The sequence below is a fragment of the Rhincodon typus genome, chromosome 32 (assembly GCF_021869965.1).
Source record: "Rhincodon typus isolate 14 chromosome 32, sRhiTyp1.1, whole genome shotgun sequence".
NCBI classification, from domain to species: domain Eukaryota; kingdom Metazoa; phylum Chordata; class Chondrichthyes; order Orectolobiformes; family Rhincodontidae; genus Rhincodon; species Rhincodon typus.
In genome coordinates, this window is record NC_063363.1 from 34,522,091 (window position 1) to 34,546,067 (window position 23,977).

Genomic DNA, 23,977 nt, shown 5'->3' on the forward strand with positions numbered 1-23,977 from the left:
TGACTGTGTGCAGTGAGTGTGTCAGTGAGTGTGTCAGTGAGTGACTGTGTGTAGTGCGTGTGTTGGTGAGTCAGAGTGTGTAGTGAGTGTGTTACTGAGTGACTGTGTATAGTGACTGTGTTAGTGAGTGTCTGTGTGTAGTGAGTGTGTCAGTGAGTGTCTGTGTTTAGTGAGTGTGTCAGTGAGTTACTGTATATAGTGAGTGTGTCAGTGAGTGTCTGTGTGTAGTGATTGTGTTAGTGAGTGACTGTGTGTAGTGAGTCTGTCAGTAAATGATAGTGCAGTGAGTGTGTCAGTGAGCAACATTGTAATGTGTGTATCTTTGAGTGATGTTCTGTCTTGTGAATGTGTCAGTGTCAATATAGGATGGGGCTAGAGGACAGGCAAGTTTGAATTGGGTATCTGATTTTCCATCGACTTTAATGGGATGTGTGTTGGCTTCAACATCATCTCTCTGTTCTCTGTGAAATTATACAAGAACCACTTCCTTAGACGGGCTGGTTGCATTGTCCATCAGAACTCACACACAATAAATCCCAAATCTGTGAAGCTATGCACTCCACACAGCCACAGTGATGCCCCAGGATTCAGATTTGTGATTGTTGAAGTTCACTGCCACTGTACGTACACCTGTGCTGTCAGCACATCACTGAACACATTGATTGACAGACCTGCTTTACCTCCACAACAGATCCATCTTTCAACACGTTATTTCTTTGTGGTGTCCAAGACAAAATGCAGAAATCTTACTGTAACATTTTAAAGATTCGTTTCTCTTTTACACATGCTATTTCACAGTTAGAACCCAGCTGCTCTCTGTTATTGTAAAATGAAATGACGTTTACAGTGATACGATGCAGGCTCTGAGTGGATTTACTGGCAGGTAACAGCTGATGATTACCAGAGACCTAAACAGTGTGGTTTTCAGGCTTCAGCTTTTAGACATGGTTTATGGAGACAGCATCCAAGGTGCAGTAACTGAAACACAAATGGTGCTGCTTTTGAACTCCCTGGATATTGCACTCGTCTTTTTCATTTTAATATGGGCTGCTTCAGTATCTGAGGAGTCACGAATGTTGCTAAACTTTTGTAATCATCAACGAACATCCCCACTTCTGACCTTATGATGGAGGAAGCTTATGATGAAGCAGCTGAAGATGGTTGGGAAGGGACACTAGCCTGAGGAGCTCCTGAAGAGATGTCCTAGAGCCGAGGTGGCTGACCTCCAATAACCACAACCATCTTCCTGTGTGCCAGGTATGACTCTAACCACCAGAGAGTTTGCCCGCTGATGTCATTGGATTAAAGTTTTGTTAGGGCTCCTTGATGCCACACTCAGTCGAATGCAGCCTTGCTATCAAGGGCTGTCACTCTCACCCGTTTGAACCAAGGATAGAATGAGGTCAAGAGCTGAGTGGCCCTGGTGGAACCCAAACTGGGTGTCACTGAGCAGGTTATTGCTGAGCAGTTGCTGCTTGATAGCACTGTTACTGACACTTTCCATCACTTGATCGAGGGAACACTGATGATGCGATAATTGGCCGGGTTGGATTTGTCTTGCTTTGTGTATACAGGGCATATCTTGGCAATTTTCCACACTGCTGGGTAGATGCCAGTGGTAACTGTACTGGAAGAACTTGGCTAGGGGAGGCTTTTGCTGGAGCACAAGTCTTCAGTACTATTTCCAGGACATTGTTAGGGCCCATAGCCTTTTCAGTATCCAGGGCCTTTAACAAGCAATGGTGACTCAGTAGTTAGTACTGCTGCCTCATAGATCCAGGGACCAGGGTCAGTTCCATCCTTGGATAAATGCCTGTGGATGTGGGTGAGGTGCTCTTCCAAGAGTCAGTACAGACTTAATGGGCCAAATGGCCTTTTTCTACCATATAGGGATTCTATGATCATGTGGGCTAAATAGAATTGGCAGAAGACTAGAATCTCTGATGCTGGCAACCACTGAAAGAAGCCGAGATGGATCATCCACTCAGCACTTCTGGCTGAAGATTGCTCCAAATGCTTCAACCTTATCTTTTGCACCGATGTGTTGGGCTCTTCCATCATTGAGGATGGGGATATTTGTGGAGCCTCGTCCTCCTGTGAGTTGTTTAATCGTCCATCACCATTCACAACTGGATGTGGCAGGACTGCAGAGCTTAGACCTGATCCGTTGGTCATGAAATTGTTTAGCTCTGTCTATCACTTGCTGCTTATGTTGTTTGGCACGTGAGGAGTCCTCTTTGATAGCTTCACCAGGTTGACACCTCAGTTTTAGGTATGTCTGGTGCTGCTCCTGGCATATCCCCTAATCCACTGTCCATTGAACCAGGGTTGATCCTCTGGCTTGATGATAATGGTTAAGTGAGTGATATACTAGGCTATGCAGTTATAGATTGTGCTAGAGTACTGTTCTTCTGCTGTGATGGCCACAGTGTCTCATGGATGCCTAGTCTTGAGTTACTAGACCTGTTTGAAGTCTGTCCCATTTACCATGGTGATAGTGCCATACAACATGATGGAGGGTATTCTGTACATGAATATATCACTGTACTATCTCTCTCTCTATTTCTGGTAAAATGATCACATGTGTGAGATATAGTGGTATTGTTAGGAAACCCTGTGACTTGAACCTATAACAACTTCCTCTTGTCTCTTAGACATTTCAAAGGCCATCTCCATAATACCATGAATCACATAGGCCTTGTCATAGAGTAGAGCCATAGAGTAATACAGCATGGAAACAGGCCCTTCGGCCCAAACTGGTCCATGCTGATCATGATGCCCACTCAGCTAGTTCCAATTGCCTGCATTTGGTCTGTATCCTTCTAAACCCTTCCCGTCCATGGAGCTATCCAAATGTTTTTTTTAAATGTTGTTATTGTACCTGCCTCAACCACTTTCTCCGGCAGCCCATTCCATATATGCACCACTCTCTGCGTGAAGAAGTTGCCCCTCAGGTCCTTTTTAAATCTTTTCTCTCTCACCTTAAGCCTATGCCCTCCAGCTTTCAATTTCCTATCTCTGGGAAAAAGACAATATGCATTCATCCTATCTGTGCCCCTCATGATTTTATACACCACAATAAGGTCAACCAGGTGAAAATGGTAGTTTTCTACCCTTTCAACTCACAACTCCATTCTATCTTGAAATTAACCAGACAGCATAAAACATATCTGTTTATAAAATTTGACATTCCTGACACTTCTCTGAAACTTCAAAACTAAGGCCTAAATTTTTGCCATTAAAATTCAGAGTTGAACAAAGATGCATGTGTTGGCATGGAGTATATTATGGCTTATGGGGCCATTATAAGGTATGAGGCATCATGGTTGGCATGGGTATACAATCTTCACAGTACACATCGAGGCCATTCAGCCCAAGGAGACTGCACTGATTCTCCAAAGAGAAACTCCCTCACCCTATGCTCATAATCCCACATTCCCCATGGACAATCCACCTAGCCTGCACATCCCTTGACACTATGGGCAATTTAGCATGGCCAATCCACCTAACCTGCCCATCTTTGGACATTGGGAGGAAACCGGAACACCCAGCAGAAACTCACACAGGCACAGGAAAAATGCGAAAGCTCCACACAGTCGCCCAAGACTGTAATCAAGCCCAGGTTCCTGACACTATAAGGCAGCATATTAGAGCTATTTCATGTCCTACATTTTATTTTCAAAGTTTAGAAATAGCACTGGAGTCCCAACCAGCCAACCAGGCCAGCTTTGCACACTGCATCCTTCTCTCTCATTCTGGGGTCACCCACTCTGACCACTCATCCTGTCAGCAATATCTCAGGAATTATTTGAAAAAGAATAATGTTCTCATTCCTGAAATGAACCCAGAAATGCCAAAATAAACACCTGGATAGTTCATCGTCAGATGTTAATTAAGATGACCATTACTGGATCAATGTGAGCACCCAAATCTATGTACAGAGCGGAAAATGCTGTAAGGTAAGTGAACAAAGACCTCACTCGTTTTACGTGTCGCCATTCAAGAATTCCTGAGAGAAATAGAGTCCGAGAGCTGCAGAGCACGGAAACAGACTTTTGGTCCAACTCGTCCAGTCCAACCAGATATCCTAAACTGATCTAGTCCCATTTGCCAGCATTTAGCCCATATCCCTCTGAATCCTTCCTATTCATATACGCATCCAGATGCCTTTTAAATGTTGTAATTGTACCAACATCCACCACTTTCTCTGTCAGCTCATTCAGTACACACAACAACTTCTCCATGAAAATGTTGCCACTTAGGTCCCTTTTAAATCTTTCCCCTCTCATCTTAAACCTATGCCCTCCAGTTTTGGACTCCTCTACCCTGGGAAAAAGACCTTGGCTATTCACCCTATCCATACTCCTCATGATTTCATAAACATCTATAAGGTCATCATACAGCTTCCGATGCGCCAGGAAACAAAGCCCCAGCCTATTCAACCTTTCCCATCCTGGCAATATTGTTGGACATCTTTTCTGAACCCTTTCAAATTTAACACCATCTTTCCTATAGCAGAGAGACCAGAATTGAACATAGTATTCTGAAAGTCGCCTAACCAATGTCCTGTACAACCACAATATGACATCCCAACTCCTATACTCAACGCACTGACCAAGAAAGGCAAGCAATCCAAATGCCTTCTTCATCTACCTTTCGACCTGCAACTCAACTTTTAAGGATCTGTGCACCTGCACTCCAAGGTCTCTTTGTTCAGCAACACTCCCCAGGGTCCTACCATTAACTGTATAACTCCTGTCCCGATTTGCCTTACCAAAATGCAGCACCTCACATTTATCTAAATTAAACTCCATCTGCCACTCCTCAGACCATCTGATCAAGGTCCCATTGTACTCTGAGATAACCTTCTTCACTCTCCACTACACTACTAATTTTTGTGTCATCTGCAAACGTGCTAACCATGCTTCATGTATTCACATCCAAATCATTTTTATAAATAACAGAAAGCAGTTGACCCAGTGCTGATCTGTGCGGCACACCACTGGTCACAGGCCTCCAGTCCAAAAATCAACCCTGCGCCGTTACCTTTTGTGTCCTACCATTAAGCCAATTTTGTATCCATGTGGATGATGTCTTGACAAAGTGCCCTGCAAAGTCTTAAATGAGTCCCAGGAGCCATTTTAGTTGGTAATAAAAGGCCTCAGCAATCTTTGTGCGGCCATAGCCAGTCCCTTAATCAAGATGGCTTCCTAACCCAAAGGTGAATAAAATAGCATTCCACCTTGGTCAATTCCTAAGGCCCTAAGTTATGCAGGAAAAATAGAAAGACTGCCTACAATGTATTCTGCTACAACAGCAGATTGATTAGTCTGTGCTACAACTTATCTTCTGGATCTCAAATTCTTTGCCAGAAATTGACTGGATGGGGAATTCTACAGTGACAAGTTCTCTCATTAAAAGGGCATACTTTCAGAAGAGTAGAAAATTAAGCCTCAATTGTCTCCACTTCTAGTAACAGTTTAATGTCTGCCCTGGAGTCTGCAGTGCAGCTGGAGATATGAGTTTTATTTTACTAATCTAGATTCATCAGAAAAGACAGAATCAGAAGCTGTTTTCTGATGATATCAGCTAAAACATTTTTACGGATAAGGATTGGACATGTCTGGAGAGAGTGGAATCAGCTTCCAAATTAAATATTCGAGTGAGAACAGCCGAACTGAGCTGTCTTTGTGTGTGACCGAAGTTTGATCCCTTGCTGTGCTAATAAACCAGTCAGCAAGCTTCCAAAATCCTGCAGAAAAAGGCACTGGGTAAAAATAATGAAAACTTTACTGTCCCCAATTTGGCAAAAAAAAATCAAAAGTGTTTCGAGAAGCGTGACTGCTCTTTTTCTTACACTCTGGTCATTTTTGACCACACTGATGTGTCTTCAACATTGATTGGTGCAGATAAAATAAAACAGCATTGACTGAAATAGTGCAGCAGATTAATCCATAAAGGCATGTTCACATCCCTCCAACTAGCCTTCATAATTCAGCACTCAGGAATCTAATCCAATGCTACATTGTGGATGTGGTGCATGGAACATCTTGTTCCGCTATCACGGCTGTAAAATGAAAGCAACTCCAAAAGCATTCCAGGCAAATGTTCAAAGACAGCATTGGAAATTCCCAGGATACTGCTTCCAGAGGTGTTTCTGCACTGCCTACAATCTCCTCCTATTTGTAAATGTGTGAGTCTAATATGAACTTTCACCCTCCCTGACCAGAACATCTGTCCACATGATCTAACAGAGTGACTGCAGCAACTTGGCAAAACATCTTTGCTGGCAACCACCAAACCTCAACCACGTAGAAGGGCAAGGAGAGTATAAACATGTATCCACTATTCGCTCCAAATTCCCCTAAAATCACACACTTCACTGTTATCAGTTCAGAAATCTCTTTCTGGGTGTATGCAGAGGGCAGCAATTCGAGAAGAATGTTCATTGCCACTTTCTTTACTGTAGCTAAGCAATAATGCTGGCCTTGCCAGTGCGAACAATATCCCAAGAATTAAAACAAACTAATCACCAAGTGTATAATCATCGCGACTGTGTCAAACTGCACTGTATTGTATTAAGGCTCTCGGGGTGATGTCCCTTTAAGAAATGCAACATACAAATGAGCCTGTACTTGGATGACATCATAACCAGGGGTTACAGTCACTTTGCGTCGTAGCACCCTGGACACAGACTACAGCTGGAATACTCCGTGGTGTTTGTGGTAGTTTAGCTATAAATAAACTCGCCAGAGATCTTCAAGTAAATTAAATCCATGTGCCTCATTTGTGTTACATTTAGATAACAGAAAAACATTACTACATGTGAAACTCCGAACGTGGGTCCAGTGGTAACTCTGTGTGGGCCTCTGATTACGTGTGTGAGTCATTGTCTGTGGGTCTGTGTGTATATATGTGTGTCTGTTGACTGTTTTTGGGTCTGTGTGTGTGTAAGCCTGTCTGTGATTCTGTGTGCATTTTTTTGCATGCATTTGTAAGCTTGTGTGTGTGTGAGAGAGAGGGAGAGAGGATCTCTATGTGTGTTTAATTGTCATTCTGTGTGCATTCTCTCTGTGTTCCTCCTCCCATCTTGTTCAATCTGTTCCTTTTTGAAACTATTCATCCTTCAGTCTTGACAAAGTCTCCACACACAAAATGCTAATTTTCAGATCTCTTTCCTGATGCTTCATGATCTGCAGGCTGTTTCATACAATTTAAGATGCAATGGGCCTGGAGGCTGGAAGACAAATTAATTCAACAGGGTGGTAGTGTCCTAGAGCCCCACCATCTATCTACCCACCTCTACTTGCATTCTCTTTGGGCGGGTGAGGGGGCAAGTCCCAAGGTCCACCTTCCTGTCCTGCCACTAAGTGAGACTATTCAGTGGTGAAGTTATTTATTGGCTATTTATTGACTAATTAAGGGTCTATTCCCACTGGGATACATTTACCTGACCTCCAGGCACAAGAAATAACAGGCAGCCCACCCAACTGGTAAATGAGGGGAGTGGTAAGTAAGCTAGATACCTGATGAAAATGAAAGCTTCCACCCAAAAATCCACTGACTTTGCCACGACTTCAGTTCTCTGGCACAAGGGTCCTGTTCAGGTTGTTGATGAGTGGGTAATTTGCACTGAGACCCACAGAAAGGGGACCATGCAATACTTCACACACTTTATCCAGGCATAGAGTCCAATATAGTCCCAATTGATAAGGAGGAATGGTTTAACAATTACAGGGTTTTATTACTTACCTATAATTCTGCCTATTTTAAGTCTTACTAAGATGATGGGTCAGAGTTTTAAATGTATCAGTCCATGAAACAAACCTCTGAAAATCAGCTACAAGGTTTTGGCGTAACTGGCCAATGAGAAAAGTCTCTGGTTGAGCAGGTGATGATTTGGTAGATTACTTGGCCCTGGGTGGTTTACTCAAACAGAAAACAATGTATGAACAAAAGGTGATATCAGCTCAATACAGGCACAGACATTACAAGAGTAATATTAACAATTGACTGATCAGGCATCTACGAAAGGATTGAATCACTCAAGCTTTTGTTTGCCTACAACAATTTATAATTCAATTACAAACAGGAGCCATCCCTGAATGTTCAATCATGCAGCATTCAAGAAGAAACAAGACCTTCAACCTGTCTGAATTTTTGCATATGCAGTGAAAGGTATCATAAGGTAAACAGACCTTTCCAAAACCACAACCTTTTCAGTACAATCCTGAGATGTTGGCATTACTGACGAAGCTGGTATTCATTGCCCATCCCTACATGTCCTTGAGAAGGTGGTGGTGAGCTGCATTCCAGTACTGCTGCAATCCATGTGCTGTAGGAAGACCCACAATGTCGTCAGGGAAAGAGTCACACAAGTTTAAATGTATTGTCGATGGAGGCTTGGTGACCTCTCCTGCCTAAAATAAGAGGTGCAATGGATAAATGAGAATGCAACCAGTTGAAAGTTCTCCTTCAAGCCAAACACCAGTCTGACTTGGAACTACATCATTATTCCGTCACTGTCCTTGGAGCAAGGTCCTGGAACACCCTCCTTAACAGCACTGTAGGTGTCTCTCAACCCTGAGGATTATAGAAGTTCAAAAAGCTAGCTCACCACTACTTTCTCAAGTGCAATTATGGATGATCAACTAATGCTAACGCCTTGATAGCGTGCTTTCGTTCTGTGAACAAACTGAAGAATAGTTGGCGTGAATAAGTTGGAATAAAGGGTCTGTTACCTTGCTGTATAACTCTATGACTCTAATGCCAAAAATATACCCAGCCCTGATTAGAGGAGACCTCCATTTGTCAGTCTCCATCTTTCAGAAGCCATTGATGGAAAAATCTCAGCAATTCCTGGACTCTGTTCTGATCTGGAAGCCGATACCAAGAGATTGCAATCAAAGTGGGCAAGGTTTCTAGCTTTCTTCCCTATTCCTGACATGCAACACTTTGGCCATACTGCATAACTAACAGGAAGAGCTAGAATTCATATTGCTCCTATTGTGACCACAGGGCATCCCAAAGTGGTGACATAAATGAAATATTTGTCAAGGTATTTCAGTATTCACTGTTTAATGGAGAATTAAACTGGTAGACTATGCTGCCCCATATCCAAGGGCCATGAATCTGGTGACTTGAAGTTGCAGTGCATTGATCTTGTCTCACATGAAATATTGATATGACAGGACCTTCAGATTTGGAGAAATGTGAGCCTAAATCTGAATAGGATATTGAAATTGTGAAGCTCAGTCTTCTCCTGTTCCCCAATTATCTTCATTCCCTTTTTTTCTCCGTTGTCACTCTTCAAAAAACCATTAAGATTTCTTTAGACACTAACAAAAAATTAGTATATGTTATAGGTAAAATTTTAAGTGTCCAGGAATCTCATTTAAGCTAAAAAAAACCCTTCAACAGTAATTGAACGATAGCTTTCAGCACAGCTTAAGTATTTTATCAAGAACAACTAATTCTGCAGGTTGGAAAATCAATAAGATTTAGTCTGTGAATAATTAAAAATGTATCAAATTTTAGACAATGCAGTGCTGTCCTCTTATTCTCAGATGCTGTTTCTTTTTATTTTAAGAAAGTATTAATAGACTCTTTGAAAATCCCAGTCAGATGGTGGCCAGTTGCTAAGCTGTATCAGAACCAAATGATCATTAGATTTTGCTTTCTAATTGATCACAGAAAATTGAACCGTTTGTCTTGTGCCACTTTTAGGCTGCCAATAGCTGCTCCTCATGTGGTGCTTTTGGTTTTTCAGTTGCAGTCATTCATATTATTCACTTTTGTCAGGTGCAGAGGCAATGGAAGGTTAACAATGTCCATTATATTACTGAGAACAGACACATTTTGACAAAGTTTCTCACTTTGCAATCATCAGGACCTTTCACAAGAATACTGACGGTATGAGGGGAGAGGGCTGATTTGTCAGCAAGGAGACTGGCTAGTAAAGGTGTTGCTTGGAGGATGCACACATTAATATTGATTGACAGTTAACTGCCTCACATTGTTTAAATTTTCAAACAGGAAGGTTGATTGAGTGCAAGATGAAAAGCTTCTACAAAATGTGTTCTCTTTTTCAGCAATACTCATGCTCTGCACAAACAAATGACTAAATATTCATTGTCCCAACTGCTTGCTGGTGTTTGGGATCAGCAATGTTGAAGAGTCTGTAATTGCAAAGCACCTTAACTTTTCTGTATGAGACTGGCTCAATAATCACCCTAAAACTTGATGCTTAAGAAAATGGACATCTTCAGCCTTCTTCCAAATCTCCTGAATATTCCCAAAAGTCTTCATTTTAGTTAAAATTCCCTTCTTAACGTATGAGAAATGAGAATTTAACTTCCCTTTGGAAATCGATATTTGTTTCTTCAATCCTCCCCACAACTTTTTTGAGTTCTTTCTCCTCTCTGTATCTATAAACCATGCTGTGCAAGCCCATTAAGGATGGTTGCCAACTTGGGTGAATCACTGGAGTGTTTGTGATTTCTGCGTGATAAGTAGCAGAGAGAAATCTATTCAAAATGCTCACAATGCAAAAGCATGTATATTGGAAAACAGTGCATTCCACGGGGATGGGCTTTTGAGGTAGAGTCATCTACACTGCTACTGCAGGTTTAGAGCTCTCTGCCATGACATAGGAATTCAAGCCTGTTCAATGAGATTGATTTTCCATTTTGCCCAGAGTTTGCATCAGATGTGTTCCTATGAAGGAGTCTGTAATCTTCCAGTGTAAATTTACACTGAGCGAATATTCCCATAAAATTAGTATGAAGTCAAAAAGAATTAGCTTCCAGCTGCTCCATATCAACCTAAATGTACCAAAGACCAATGAGACCATATTCTATATGGTACTTCTGCTAACTTTTTCAGCCCCATTAGCTCAATGAAAATCAATGAGATAATGGCACTAATGGATTTAATTTGTTCCCCCCTTCAAAACTGGTGTGGCCTCTTTGCGTATCTAAACTAAATGACAATAAAGAGACATCTACACAGCTCATTGTCAGATAAAAATCTATGTTAAAAATCAATCTCTCTGTCTGAAATGTTAGCATTAATCATGCACGTCCATGCTCACTCACCCCGTGTCTCTCTAGATCTCCATGACATTGTTAGTACATCAGCAATGCTAACATGGAATGTCAAAAGCTAATGTTCACATTTATCGTCAGAGTGCCACAAAGAGTCATAGAATCACAGAAGTAACAACCTGTAGAAGGAGGCCATTTGGCCCATCATGTCTATGCTGTCTGTCTGGGAATTTTACTGTGCCGATTTATCTTTTCAACATAACCCTGCTCGTTATTTTTATTTATGTAATCATCCAATTCCCTCTTGAACGCCTCAATTGAACCTGCCTCCATCACATTTCCTGGCAGTGCATTCCATACCATGACTACTCACTGCGTGAAAATGTTTTCTCACCTTACATTTCCTTCTTTTACAAGAAAATGCACTCTGCCTCTTGATTTGAAAACTGGTGAGAACAGTTTCTTCCCTATCCACTCCCTTATGATTTCAAATTCTCTCCCAAATCTCCTCTTAGTCTTTCCTTCTCCAAGGAAAACATTCTCAACTTCTCCAATCAATCCTCATAATTGAAGCTTCTCATCCTGGTGCCTTTCTCAAAACTCTTCTCTTCTCTGGCCAATGTGTTCACATCCTACCTATAAAATGTCATCCAGAAATATACACAACCTTCTACCTGAGGTCTAACCAATGCCCTATAAAGCTGCAGCATAACCTATTTGCTCTTACATTCTTACCTTTTTTTTGAAATCTAGATTTCTATGTGCTTTATTATCAGTTTTCTACACAAGTCCTGCCACCGTTATTAAAGTAAGTACAAATACAGCCAGGTCTCTCTCATCCTGCACACACCTTTTATTTTATACTGCCTCTTTGCGTTTTTTGTGCATCACCTCACATTTCACCACATTTAAATCCATCTGCCATGCATCTGCCCAGTCAATCAACCTGCCAATGTCTCTCTGCAGTTCCACATTATCCTCTTAATTGTTGACAATTCTCCCAATATTTGTGTCAACTGCAAACTCTGAAATTGTCTCCTGCACAACCAGACCTAGATTGTCTAGAAATAATCAGAAAACATAATGGTTCCAAAGACAACACCTGGGGAATTACACTTCAAGCATTTTTCTAACCTGAAAAATATCCATTGACCATTACTCTCTGTTGCCTATCACTGAGCAAATTTTGTAACCAATTGCTACAGTCCTGTTTATTCCATGATCAATAACTTTTTTCACAAGTCCGTTGCATAACACTGTACCAAATGCCTTTTTGAAGTCCATGTGGAAGACATCAACAGCATTATGCTCATCGACCCTCTTTGGGCACAATGTTTGCAATTCTCCAATCCTCTGGCACTATCCCTGAAGCCAGAGAAGATTAGAGGGCTATTGCCAGTGCCTCTGCAGCTTCCATTCTCACTTCCTCAATATCCCCGATGCACCCCTTCCAGCCATGTACTGTATCAATGCATCAACAAGTACTGATAGCCTATCCAATACCTCATCCTTATTAATTTTAAATTCTACTGATGACTGAGTTTCCTCCTCCATTATCACAACCCGGGCAGTATCTGCATTATAGGTGTGCAGGATCATATCTGCCAACCCCATTGCCTGGTTACCGATGCCAACCATCTGATTGGTGACTATATCACCCTGTAAAGATCAGCCCTGATGTCTGACAAGGGAGCTGCATCAAACCTGAGAGGGAATCTGCCTGATGAATACTCCAGTCCCAACTAAATCACACATCTCAAAGCTAAAGTAGCCTGTAATTTCAAGGATGAAGTGAGCAAAATAATGTACACTCTGTGAGTAGCTAAAGGATAAAATACCTGGAAGTATGTCAGAAGGTTCAGTTCAAGAGGATATTGGATAACTATTTGGATAAAGATATTATTCAAAGGTATGGGGAAAGGCAGAAGATTAGCAAGAGGTAATCATGCTCAATTTAACGAGCTGGTGTAGGTACAATGAACTGAATGACTTCCTTCTGAACTGTGACACATCGATGATTCTGAGTCCAACTCATTGTCCCTATCCTTATCTCAACATTTCAGTGCAAAAGATAAGGTTTTAGTATTTCCAATATCTTGAGCTAAAGGTACCAAGTAGATGATCCATCTCAGCTTCCAGCTGAGCTTCCCATCATCACAGTGGACAATTCAAACTTCAGACAATTCAATTCAAGATTTAAAAAATAGTGGCAGATGCTGGTTATAGTAAAGGCTAGAGGCCTTAACAACACTCTTGCAATTTTACCAAAGAGCTGAACTCCAGAACCAGCTGTGTCCTTAGTCAAGCTGTCGCAGTGCAGTTGTGATACTGGCACTTCCGGACAACGTTAAAATTTTTCCAGTTATGTTCCATCCACAAAGAAAAAATGAAAAAACTTTGCTCATTACCATGTTATTACCCTTCTCTCAATCAGCAAAAAAGTGACAGCAACAGTTCTGTCAACTGACATTTACACAGCAAAAAAACTGACTCACTGATGCTCAATCTGGGTTTCTCCCATGTCCATTATACTCCTGACTACAGTACAGCCTTGACCCAAACTTGGACAAAAGAACTGAACTTTCTAGGCCAAGTCTGAGTGACAATCCTTGACTTCAAGTGAGGACCAAGCAGAAAATCATATTAAAAAGCATGAAGGAAACTGACATTAATGGGAATCAGGGGAATCTCTCCATTTGAAGGAGTCATGCCTGGCACAAAGAGAGATAGTTGGGGTTGTTAGCAGTCATTCATCTCAGCTCCAGGTCATTTTCGCAGGAGTTCCTCAGGGTAGTGTCATAGGCCCAACCTCTTCATATATGACCCTCCATCCTTCATATGATCAATCGTGGGGACGATCAATAGCGATTGCACAATGTTCAGCACCATTCATGATTCCTCAGATACTGAAGCAGTCTATGCCCGTATGCAGCAAGGCTAATATATAAGCATTGTCTGATAAGTGGCTAGGAACATTCACATCCCACATGTTAAGCAATAACTATCTCCACAAAGACAGAGTCTAACCACCAGCTCTTGAGATTTAATGGTATTGCCATCAATGAATTCCCCACGATCTACACCCTGGGTCTTATATTGATCAGAAACTGACCTGGACTAGCCTTATTGAACTGGATTGTGGCTACAACAGCATGTCAGAGCCTAGGAATACTGTAATTAGTAATTCACCTGCTGACTCCCCAAAGCCTGTCAATCATCAATGATGGAATATTCTCCACTAGCCTAGATTTGTGCAGCTCCAGCAATACTCAAGAAGCTCAGCACCATCCAGGACAAAGCAGCTGCTTCATTGGCATTGCATCCTAAACCTTAAACATTTGCTCTCTTTACCACCAATGCACCATGTGTACTTGTTGTCAGATGCATTGCTGCAACCAACACTGGTGCATTCCCAGAACTGGCTAAACCCATGACCTTTATCACCTAGAAAGACAAAGGTAGCAGTTGCTTAGAAAGACCACCAATGACTACAGATAATCCTGACTTGGAGCTAAACCATTGCTCCTTTACTGTCGTGGAGTCAAAATACTAGAATTCCCTCTCTACGAAGAGCACTGTTGGATGTCCCTGTAACAAATGGTTCAAGAAGGTAGCTCACCTCCGCCTTTTGAAGGACATTTTAGGGATGAGCAGTAAATGCTGGCCTTGTCAGTGACATTTAAAAAGCAATTAGCCTGACGAATATAAACATAAAAATATTAGAAACTTTGGCAGTTTCAATCTGGGTGATCTCAAGTGGGCAAAGGACTCATGCTTACACATTTTAATATTCAGGCAAAATATCTTGCCTCTTTGACATGTATGATGAAAATGTTTCATCCATAATAAATTTGCTGAGAAACTAAAGGCTTACCTCTTACTGCTTCCAGGCTAGTTTCATGTCCTAAGTTAAGACATGTCATGCCTATAGTAGAGTATGTTGCCTTCCCCATAACTGATGCTCTATTGTGCAAAAGAACATAAGGACTCCAAGTTATTCATTAAGCTCTGATCATCTAAGTTAGTGCCATTCTTGCTCCTGAGTCAGGGTGGTATAGCTTAAGAACAAGTCTCTTTGTAAGAGGATACAATAACAAAACGTAACATATAGCTTGGTAGTGAGCTGCTGTTCCATTATCAGAAACACAGACACAGTATCTCAAATTCAGTAATATAATAAAACAAAGAACTGTAAATGCTGTAGATCTGAAATACACAAAAAAGTGGGGCAGCACGGTGGCTCAGTAGTTAGCACTACTGCCTCATAGTGCCAGGAACCCAGGTTTGATTCCATCCTCAGGTGACTGCCTCTGGGTGCTCTGGTTTCCTCCCAGGTTAGGGTGGATTGGCCATGCTACATTGCCCATAGTGTCCAGGGATGTACAGGCTAGCTGGATTAGCCATTAGTAATGTCGGGTTACAAGGATAACGTAGGAGACGGGGTCTGGGTGGGATATTCTTCAGAGGGTCGGCGTGGACTTGAAACGCCCATAGCCCTGTTTCCATGCTATAGGGATTCTATGATTCTATGAAAAACAGAAATTGCTGGAGTTACTCAGCTGGTCTAGCAGCATCTGTGGAGAGAAAACTGAGTTAATGTTTCGAGTCCAGAAAATCTTAAAAAGGTCACTGTGCTCAAAATTTTAACAAAGAAACATTTCAATAGGCCATTCACCCCTTGAACCTGTTCTGTCATTCAATGAGATCATGGCTGATCTATGGCCTAACTCCATCTACCTGCATTTGGCCTATATCTCTTAATATCTTTGCTTGTTAACTTTGCTTTCTTTCCCCAGAGGCTGCCAGACCTACTGGGTATCTCCAGCAATACCTGTTGTTGTGAACCTCACATTTGGTACTCACTTGACCGAGGCTATGCCAGATTTCAGATGAGCACTACGGGGCTATTTGGTCAGTTTGTGTTGCATGGGATTAAGGATTACTTGGAGTATGGGATAAAGTGGTGCATGAAGTGGGTGACTGGTTTGGAGCCACACTATCCAATGCAGTACCTAGCTGAATTGTCTTGGTAATTTGCTTCTTTTATTTTTTTCAGTGAAAATTGATGCATGGGAAATTTTAAAAATGTCTGGTCTATGGGCAGTGTGGGGTTTAAGCTAGATTTGACGTATTCACTTGTTTTTTTAAATGAGGCCCTGACCTGATGGACATAAAGATTGCACAACATGAAGAATTAAGCTGACCTTGTATCCGAGCCATTATTCCACTCTCACTTTCTGATACAGTTATCTGTTGATTACTGGGTCCAGTTTTGACCCCCAGAAGTCCAAAGGATTTTTCTTTGGAATTACTTGTGAAGATTAATTTTCAACAGTCAGGAATAATGACTTCAGAAAAGCACAAATGTAGCAGGTATGTAATTGAGGATTTTTGAACATTACAAGGATTGGATTGTATGAGGTTAATAAAGGTTTGGAAAGTATTTTCCTGGGTTTTTTCTTCAATTTACCACTTCTTTAAGCTTCCACAATCACATTTCTTTCCAGATGTGCACCAAATTGCCTCATTCTGTTTGCTTCAATGTCCTTCCACAAAGTTATTCCACAATTTTGTGTGAAAAGCTTTCTCCTTATACCAAGCTATTCATTTCTGCTTGTATCTGTGCTATTTGCATTCTTCATCATGATGCTGAGATTCCCTGACTCTACTTTGCAAATTCCCTTGAAAATTTAAAAATGTTAAGTCCAACTGCCTTATCTGAGGGTGAGCTGAGAATGACCTCCAGTGTCTGTCCATCAACACAGATAAACAGAAACCAAAGCAAGGCCAATGCTCGATGCAAATTAATCCTGCCATGGGTGAAATCATACTATAAATAACAGACTAGGGCATCAAACAAACCTCTTTTCTATGGTCTCCTGGGGTGATGTTCTCCTTGTTGGTCCTGTGTGCCTCACATGGCTAACTGCATTTTCCAGTCATAAGGGTGAAGATTTCATTTAAATTATACTGCGTGATTCATTTTTCTGTTTTCATAAACTAAGCCTCATTAAAAGTGTGACAAATTGTCCTCTCCAGAGAGACTAGTTTGTTTTAAATAGATCCAGTCGTTTTTTTCGAAAACATTCCTTTCAAATTCCTGGCAGCACGTCAAGACTCTTGAAGAAATAATTCACTAGTTAAGGAAGGGTCATTAGTCACACTGGCCACTGTCACCCAAGGCAATGGTAAGGTTACACTTTCTGTAGTCCGCAACATTATTCAATTCATAGTAAAAGTATTCTTTACCGTATCTGATGACAACTTTAAAGCCTGACACCCAGAATAGACAAGAACCTGTTCTGCTCAAATCAATTATATTAAGTGGTTACAATCTTCTTTCTGAATGAAGTGAGAGGTGGTTTCCTACAATACTGTGTTCAGATAAGCAATAGCTTTCGAAGGGACTGGATATTAATTGAAGTCAGTTTCAATGTTGAGATTTTGTGGTAACCTTCTGAAAAAAGGTGCTAGCTGCTGTCTTTCTTTCACTCTTTCATGGGATTTCGGTTTTGCTGTCAATGATTTATTGCTCATCCCTAATTGCCCATAAAATGAGGCACTTGCTGTGCCATTTCAGCGAGCGTTAAGAGTCACTATGGGTCTGGAGTCACATGTAGGCTAGACCAGGTAAGAATGGCAGATTTCCTTCCATGAAGGATATTCGCGAACCAGCTGGATTTTTACAAGAGCTCGGTGATAGTTTTCTACTGAGACGAGATTTCAATTTGAGATTGGATTAATTGAAATTTCATTCTGGATTGTGTTGCTATGAGATTTGTGGCTTTGTACTGCAATTTGGAGCGATGGCTATTGTTGACTCTGTGGGCAATCTGCAGTCTGTCATCATTTCCCCTTACTCATGAGGGACTGCTATTGGACTGTTATAAGTTTCAGCAAGCCTTGTGCCTAGTGGAGCTCCCTGGAACTATCTCTCAGACATACAGACTGTTTGATCCTTTCTTCACAAATTTTTGCACATAACTAATGTCGCTGTTATATCAAGACATACATCACTGTCCAACTATCATATCTGTTCTCATTACTCTACAAATTCCACCAATCACAGTGGTCAGAATTGGTCCTATGTCTCCAGATTTTAGCTTAGTGTTTAAAGTATCGATGCAGCGAATCACTGCAGTTTTTCATCCTGGTCAGTCTAACATTATCCACGAGTGTGCCAACACTCTAACCTGCAAAATTTCAAGCTTTCTTTAGTTGACTGCAAAGGCAATGGTCCCTGTCTGACTCCCTGATTTTGTTAAATCCTCTATTTAAAGGAATCTCCATTTACAATACTGGCCATGCTCTTAATTTTCAAACATCTCCTCCCTATGAACTTATTTCAGAATTTATCCACACTACAACCAGAATTTCAGGAACAGCAGAAAAGAAAGTCACTAATTTCAGTTTTTTATTAAGCTTTTATTCAAATATAACTTCACAGAGATTGGCTCTGCATTATCTAATTTTTTAAATGGATCTTCATGGCATAATTCATGCTAAAACTTGAAATGTTTCTCTGTTTGCAGATTCTTAAGCAAGCCATATTTAATGTCTATGAAATAAGTTGAAATTCAAGATTGCAAGGAAACACACAATGTATGACATTGAATGGTTGAGTGAGTTGCCATCTTAATTGAAAACTCTGCCTAGTATTTTAATTTGCTACATTCAGAGTTTTAATTCAGATCTAAGCAAATAAAAAGGTTGTGAAAGAAAAGCCATTTTATCCCATCTATCCGTTGGGATTAGCCTGTAGATGACCATTTCAGATGGAGGACAATCATTGGTTTTTCGAACCAATGATGGTGCTTCAAGTTTTGGTTTCCTTGAGCTGATATGTTTCAACATTAATTCATTTAACCTCTGAAGTTTTATGCTAGAACTTAGGCTTTAATTCTCTGTGCCAGAGAAAAACATTGATAAACACATCCCTCTTGAAGGCCAGTTCAGTTTTTTTTTAAAAATCAACCTGCTCAGAAATGTTATAGCACACCTTAATTGCAGGTGGGACTTGAATCTGAGCTCTTTTGGTCTAGAGGTAGAGACACTACCATTGTGCCAACCTTCCAACATCCACAGCTGTCTTTCTTGGGAAATTATTCACTAGGTTATGCCTTCAATTAACTCCTTGGTCCATGAGGAAATGTAAATGATCCAATGAACGAAAATAAATTTGTTTTGTCAGTAAAATGTACCGCTTGGTTCTGTGATTGATGGCACATCTTTACCTTATAATGTAGCCAATAGCATTCCATGTCTTTATAAAGCATCTATCATCACCATATTGTACCCCCAGGATATGAAAATAGTTGTGTAGACATTAATGACCTCTTAGGTCATATACGAGGTAACCTTCCCTCACAGGGCTCCCAGTTCCCACATCTGTTTTTGTAGGTTTTGTCCAGATGACACATCTAACCAGTAGCGGAATCCACTGAGCCTATTTCACTATTCAATCATTCTGTGTTGATCCACCTTCATACACATGAATATATTGCCCCCCAAACCTACCAACTGATTAAGTCACTGGTTTCTCACTGGTTTCATTCTACATTTTATTCTGTATTTAGTCTTGATGCACTTGCATGTCTGGCACTGTTCTCTGTCTGCTCTGAAAACCTATATTGCCATATTAAGGCATTCTGTGGCTCTGCACAGTTCACTGAAATTTGACATGACCGCCATTAGTCATGTCACACAGATTCCCCATCTTAAATTTCTGTTTCATCCTTTCATGCCCCATCTCTCTATCTTTAATTCCAAAAAGAAAAGTTTGCATTAGTATAGAATCTTTCACTACTCAGGACATCCTAAACTGTTTCAAAGTCAGTTAAGGGACTATTTGAAATATAGTGTTTCCTGAGGTGGCAAGAATAACAATGAGCATGATGATGTAAATTGGGGTGTGTGTCCAAAAACATCAATGTTCACCATCAAACAAAACTGTCTGTGTTAAGAGATAGTAGATTAAATTCTGACTAAGATGATGAGCCAGTCGATGAGAAGCGTGTTTTCATCCCATTAATCTGGAGAGGTACAGGAATAGAAAAGGTTTGGAGGGATATGGGCCAAACTTAGGCAAGTGGGACCAGTTTAGTTTGGAAACATGGTCAATCTGAACTAATTGGTCCAAACGGTCTGTTGCCACTCTATGACTCTAAGTAGCCAACTCACACCATATTATTTCCCCTTTCCAATTGAGAAACACGACATGTCAAAAACCTGACAGCAAACATCAAGTGGATGTGTATTAACTTGAATTCTCTTACTACGATGATTCCTAATATGGATGGATTGTCTTATGAGTAAAGGCTAAACAGATTAAGACTCTACTCACGAGAGTTTAGAAGAATGAGAGGTGATCTCATTGAAACATACAGAATCCCTAAGGGGTTTAACAGGGTAAATGCTGAGAAGATGTTTCCCCTCATGAGAGAGTGTATGATCAGATGGCAAAGTCTCAGAATAAAGGGGCACCAATTTAAGATGGAAATGAGGAGGAATTTCTTCTCTCAGAGGGTTGTGAGTCTTCGGACCTGCTTGCTACAGAGAGCTGTAGAGATAGCATTCTTGTGTATATTTAAGGCTGTAATAGATAGATTGATCAGTAATGGAAGCAAGGGTGATGTGAAAAATGCAGGAATGTGGTCATAAGGAATGTTGGATCAGTCATGATCCTGTTGAATATTGGAGCAGGTCCAAGGGACCGAATGGCCTAGTCCTGTTCCTTTTCCTTGTGGTCTTATGGTTTTATATCCAAGTCCAGGAGAATTCATGGTTGTGTCACCATCTTCATTCTCTTCCCTAGAGATGAAATCAGTACAACCGAAGCAGGTGCCTCTGCAGTCGTTGGGCATGGTGTCTCCCAGGAACCTGCAATGGCAACCTACCAGCCTCAACGTTTCAGCTTCCATGTTTATGGGCAGTTCTGGCAGTAACTTTTTACTCAGAGGCAATGGGGTAATAGATAGGATCAGCCAACATCTGATCAGAAAACATCTACACAGAAGGAAAAGGAAGCATCTGTTTTTCCAGGTGATGTTACTACTGTATAAGTCAGATCCTGGGCTGAAACCTAACTTGACAGATCACACCTTATTTTGTTTTCAATTAACAAAGTGGTCTCTCATTAAAACACAAACATGCAATGATGTAGACTTTGCTTTAGCAATGAAACAAAGGTACTTTACACAAAATTATTTATATAGATAACACGGTTTGAAAGATTTTGAAACACAAGGAAAAATATAGTACCATATATCCCAACACTATCATTTCACAGGATTCAAACATGAAAGAGATTTCCCTTCTCTATTACATCTATTGGTTTCACTTAGCTATTCCTCACAATTCCCAGTTGTTGAGAGTTTGATACCTCTCCCTTGAGTATTTCCACAAGTGAGCTTAAACATTCTCAGCCAAACACTGAAATTGCTGGAGAAATGCAGCAGGTCTGGCAGCATCTGTAGAAAGAAAGCAGAGTTAATATTTCAGTGACCCTTCTTCAGAACAATAGATCCAAATTGTTAACTCTGTTTTCTCTACAAATGCTGCCAGACCTGCTACGTTTCTCCAGCAATTTCAGATTTTCATTTCAGATTTCCATTTCAGATTTCCAACATGTGCAGTTATTCATTTTATTACAGACTTTCTCAGCTTTGAATAATACCTACAGGATTCTGGTCTGGAACTTTCAAGTTAAAATCCTTACAATGAGGAAACCTATTTCCTAACAATTCTAAACTAACTCCATTCTTGAGAAGAAACTGTTTATGCATCCAACTTCTACCAGGATCTCTGCGAATGAAATTCAAATTTTTTCAGAGATATGGATTTTTCCCCTAAGAAAACAAAAGTCTTGATAGTTCTAAACTGAAAGAAAGCTAATACATTTCAATATTTATTCTGTTTATCTATAAAACTATCCTAGTGCCAGCAAATTCCCATTATCAGCACAGAGATTCTAACCCTCATACCTGTTTAGAAAATAATCATGGTCCCAAAAATCCTGACAAGTCATCCATTTGATGCCTTCAAAATCCACATGCCACCTGTATAAAATTCAAATTCTAAAGATGATATGTGGAGCTATATGGTATTGAGATCGTCAATGTTACACTAGTACAAGTGCCATCAGCTTATGCAACGAAAGCACAAAAGTGTATGAAGAGCTCAGCGATATGTGGAAGGGGAAGGGTGGTGTTTTTAATGGGGTGACAATGGACTTTTGCTAGTAAGGGAATATGCTACAGTCAGTGTGGAGCTGTTGGTGGAGGGTCCAATGCAGGGGATCAGCACTGTTGTAGTCAAGGCATTGGGCCATACTCAGTCCTGGGATCAAAGTGCGCCAATCCAGGCACTGCTAGTCAGTCAGTCGGGATACTTATACTAAACCAATGAGGGAGTGTCAGTCACTCAGGGCTGTTTTGCAAAATCAGTCCAAGTGATAGGGCACTGTCAGTCAGTTTGGAAGAGCGCTGCAAGGTGAAATAGAGCCACAGGGATTTTTATGGGTCAGTCCATGTTGGCATCAAGTCTGCAGGCATCTGAAGTCTGAGGATTAGTATTGAATTGGGTCACTGAGGGAACTGTTACAGTGATTGGGAGCAACTGGGGATGGCAGGGTGAGATTTGAAGGTTTATCAGAGGGAACTGCACAACATCAAAGTGGGGAGCAACAGTGAAGGCAAGTCATCAAGCCATGGTCACTCTGTCCTTGGTATGGGGAGGGTGCAAGACCAACAAGGGACATAGGAATCTTGATAGTGAGAAGCAGTTGTGGGGGGGAGGTGTGTGTGTGTGGTGAAGCAGGGGGCACATTCATGTTCACACAAAGGGACTCAACCAAAACTGGTAGAAGGCTGAATGGTCACTGCAGGCACAGGAATTGCAGTACAACAGAGGAGATGAAGAATGGTTGGGCAGAGAGGATGGAGGTGATTTTGGGGTCACAGACCACAGATAGAGCAGGCAATTCAGTGACGTAAGTGCAAAATTAGAACCCCATCACACCCACCCGAAAATCAATTTCATCATGATGTTTTAATATTGAAAAGAGCATTCAAATGGAAGAACAAGTTGCAGATTGTTTTGGAAGGGGTGGAGTTGAATACTGAAATGTGGAAATAGGCTGGAAAAAGCAACCACTGCAGTCAATGTAGCATATCAGCCTTCAATTCACACTGACACAGAATCTCGACCATCCTCACACCCATCAAACCAAGCCTCTGAGGAGTCTGTATTTCATGTGTACACCGGATGTGATCAATTGGTTATTTCACTTTCTGACTGTAAGAGACTTGGAGATGTGCCAGTCAGTTTTAGATAAAGAAAAACATTGAAACCATGAAGGTAAAATACCTGCTATTGCTGTTACAGTTGCCTCATCACCTCGGAATGGAATCTCTGATGGAGGAGGTAAAGCTATACATTCTATGACTTAATTAATTCCCAGCTTTCCCAGTGAGCTGGGCCATCAGCACTGCAAATGGCTGTCTTTGTCACACTGCTGAAGTCTGAGCTATTTGGATTACTAAAGTATACAATTCTGGGAGTCAAGATCATTTTGCTGTTTGACACTCAGAGGAAGAACAGGACTCCAAGGTGAATTGGCAGACTGCCTCAGATCCTTCATCTCTGTCTCCTAGTTGCTCGCTGGAAAGACACTTAGAATATATGTGCTCAAAGGAAAACAAGGCCCAACTCATTTAGGAAACTTTTATTGGACACTGGCCTCTTGAAAGTTGAAACTCACATGAACTAATTTTAATATCTTTCAATTTACCAAATCTTGCAATTTATAGAAAAAAATGAACAAACTGCAGATGCAAAAATCAGAACCAAAAATAAATGCAAAACAGAAATTGCTGGGAAGATTCAGCAGGTTTGGCAGCATCTGTGTAGAGAAATCAGAGTCAATGTTTTGG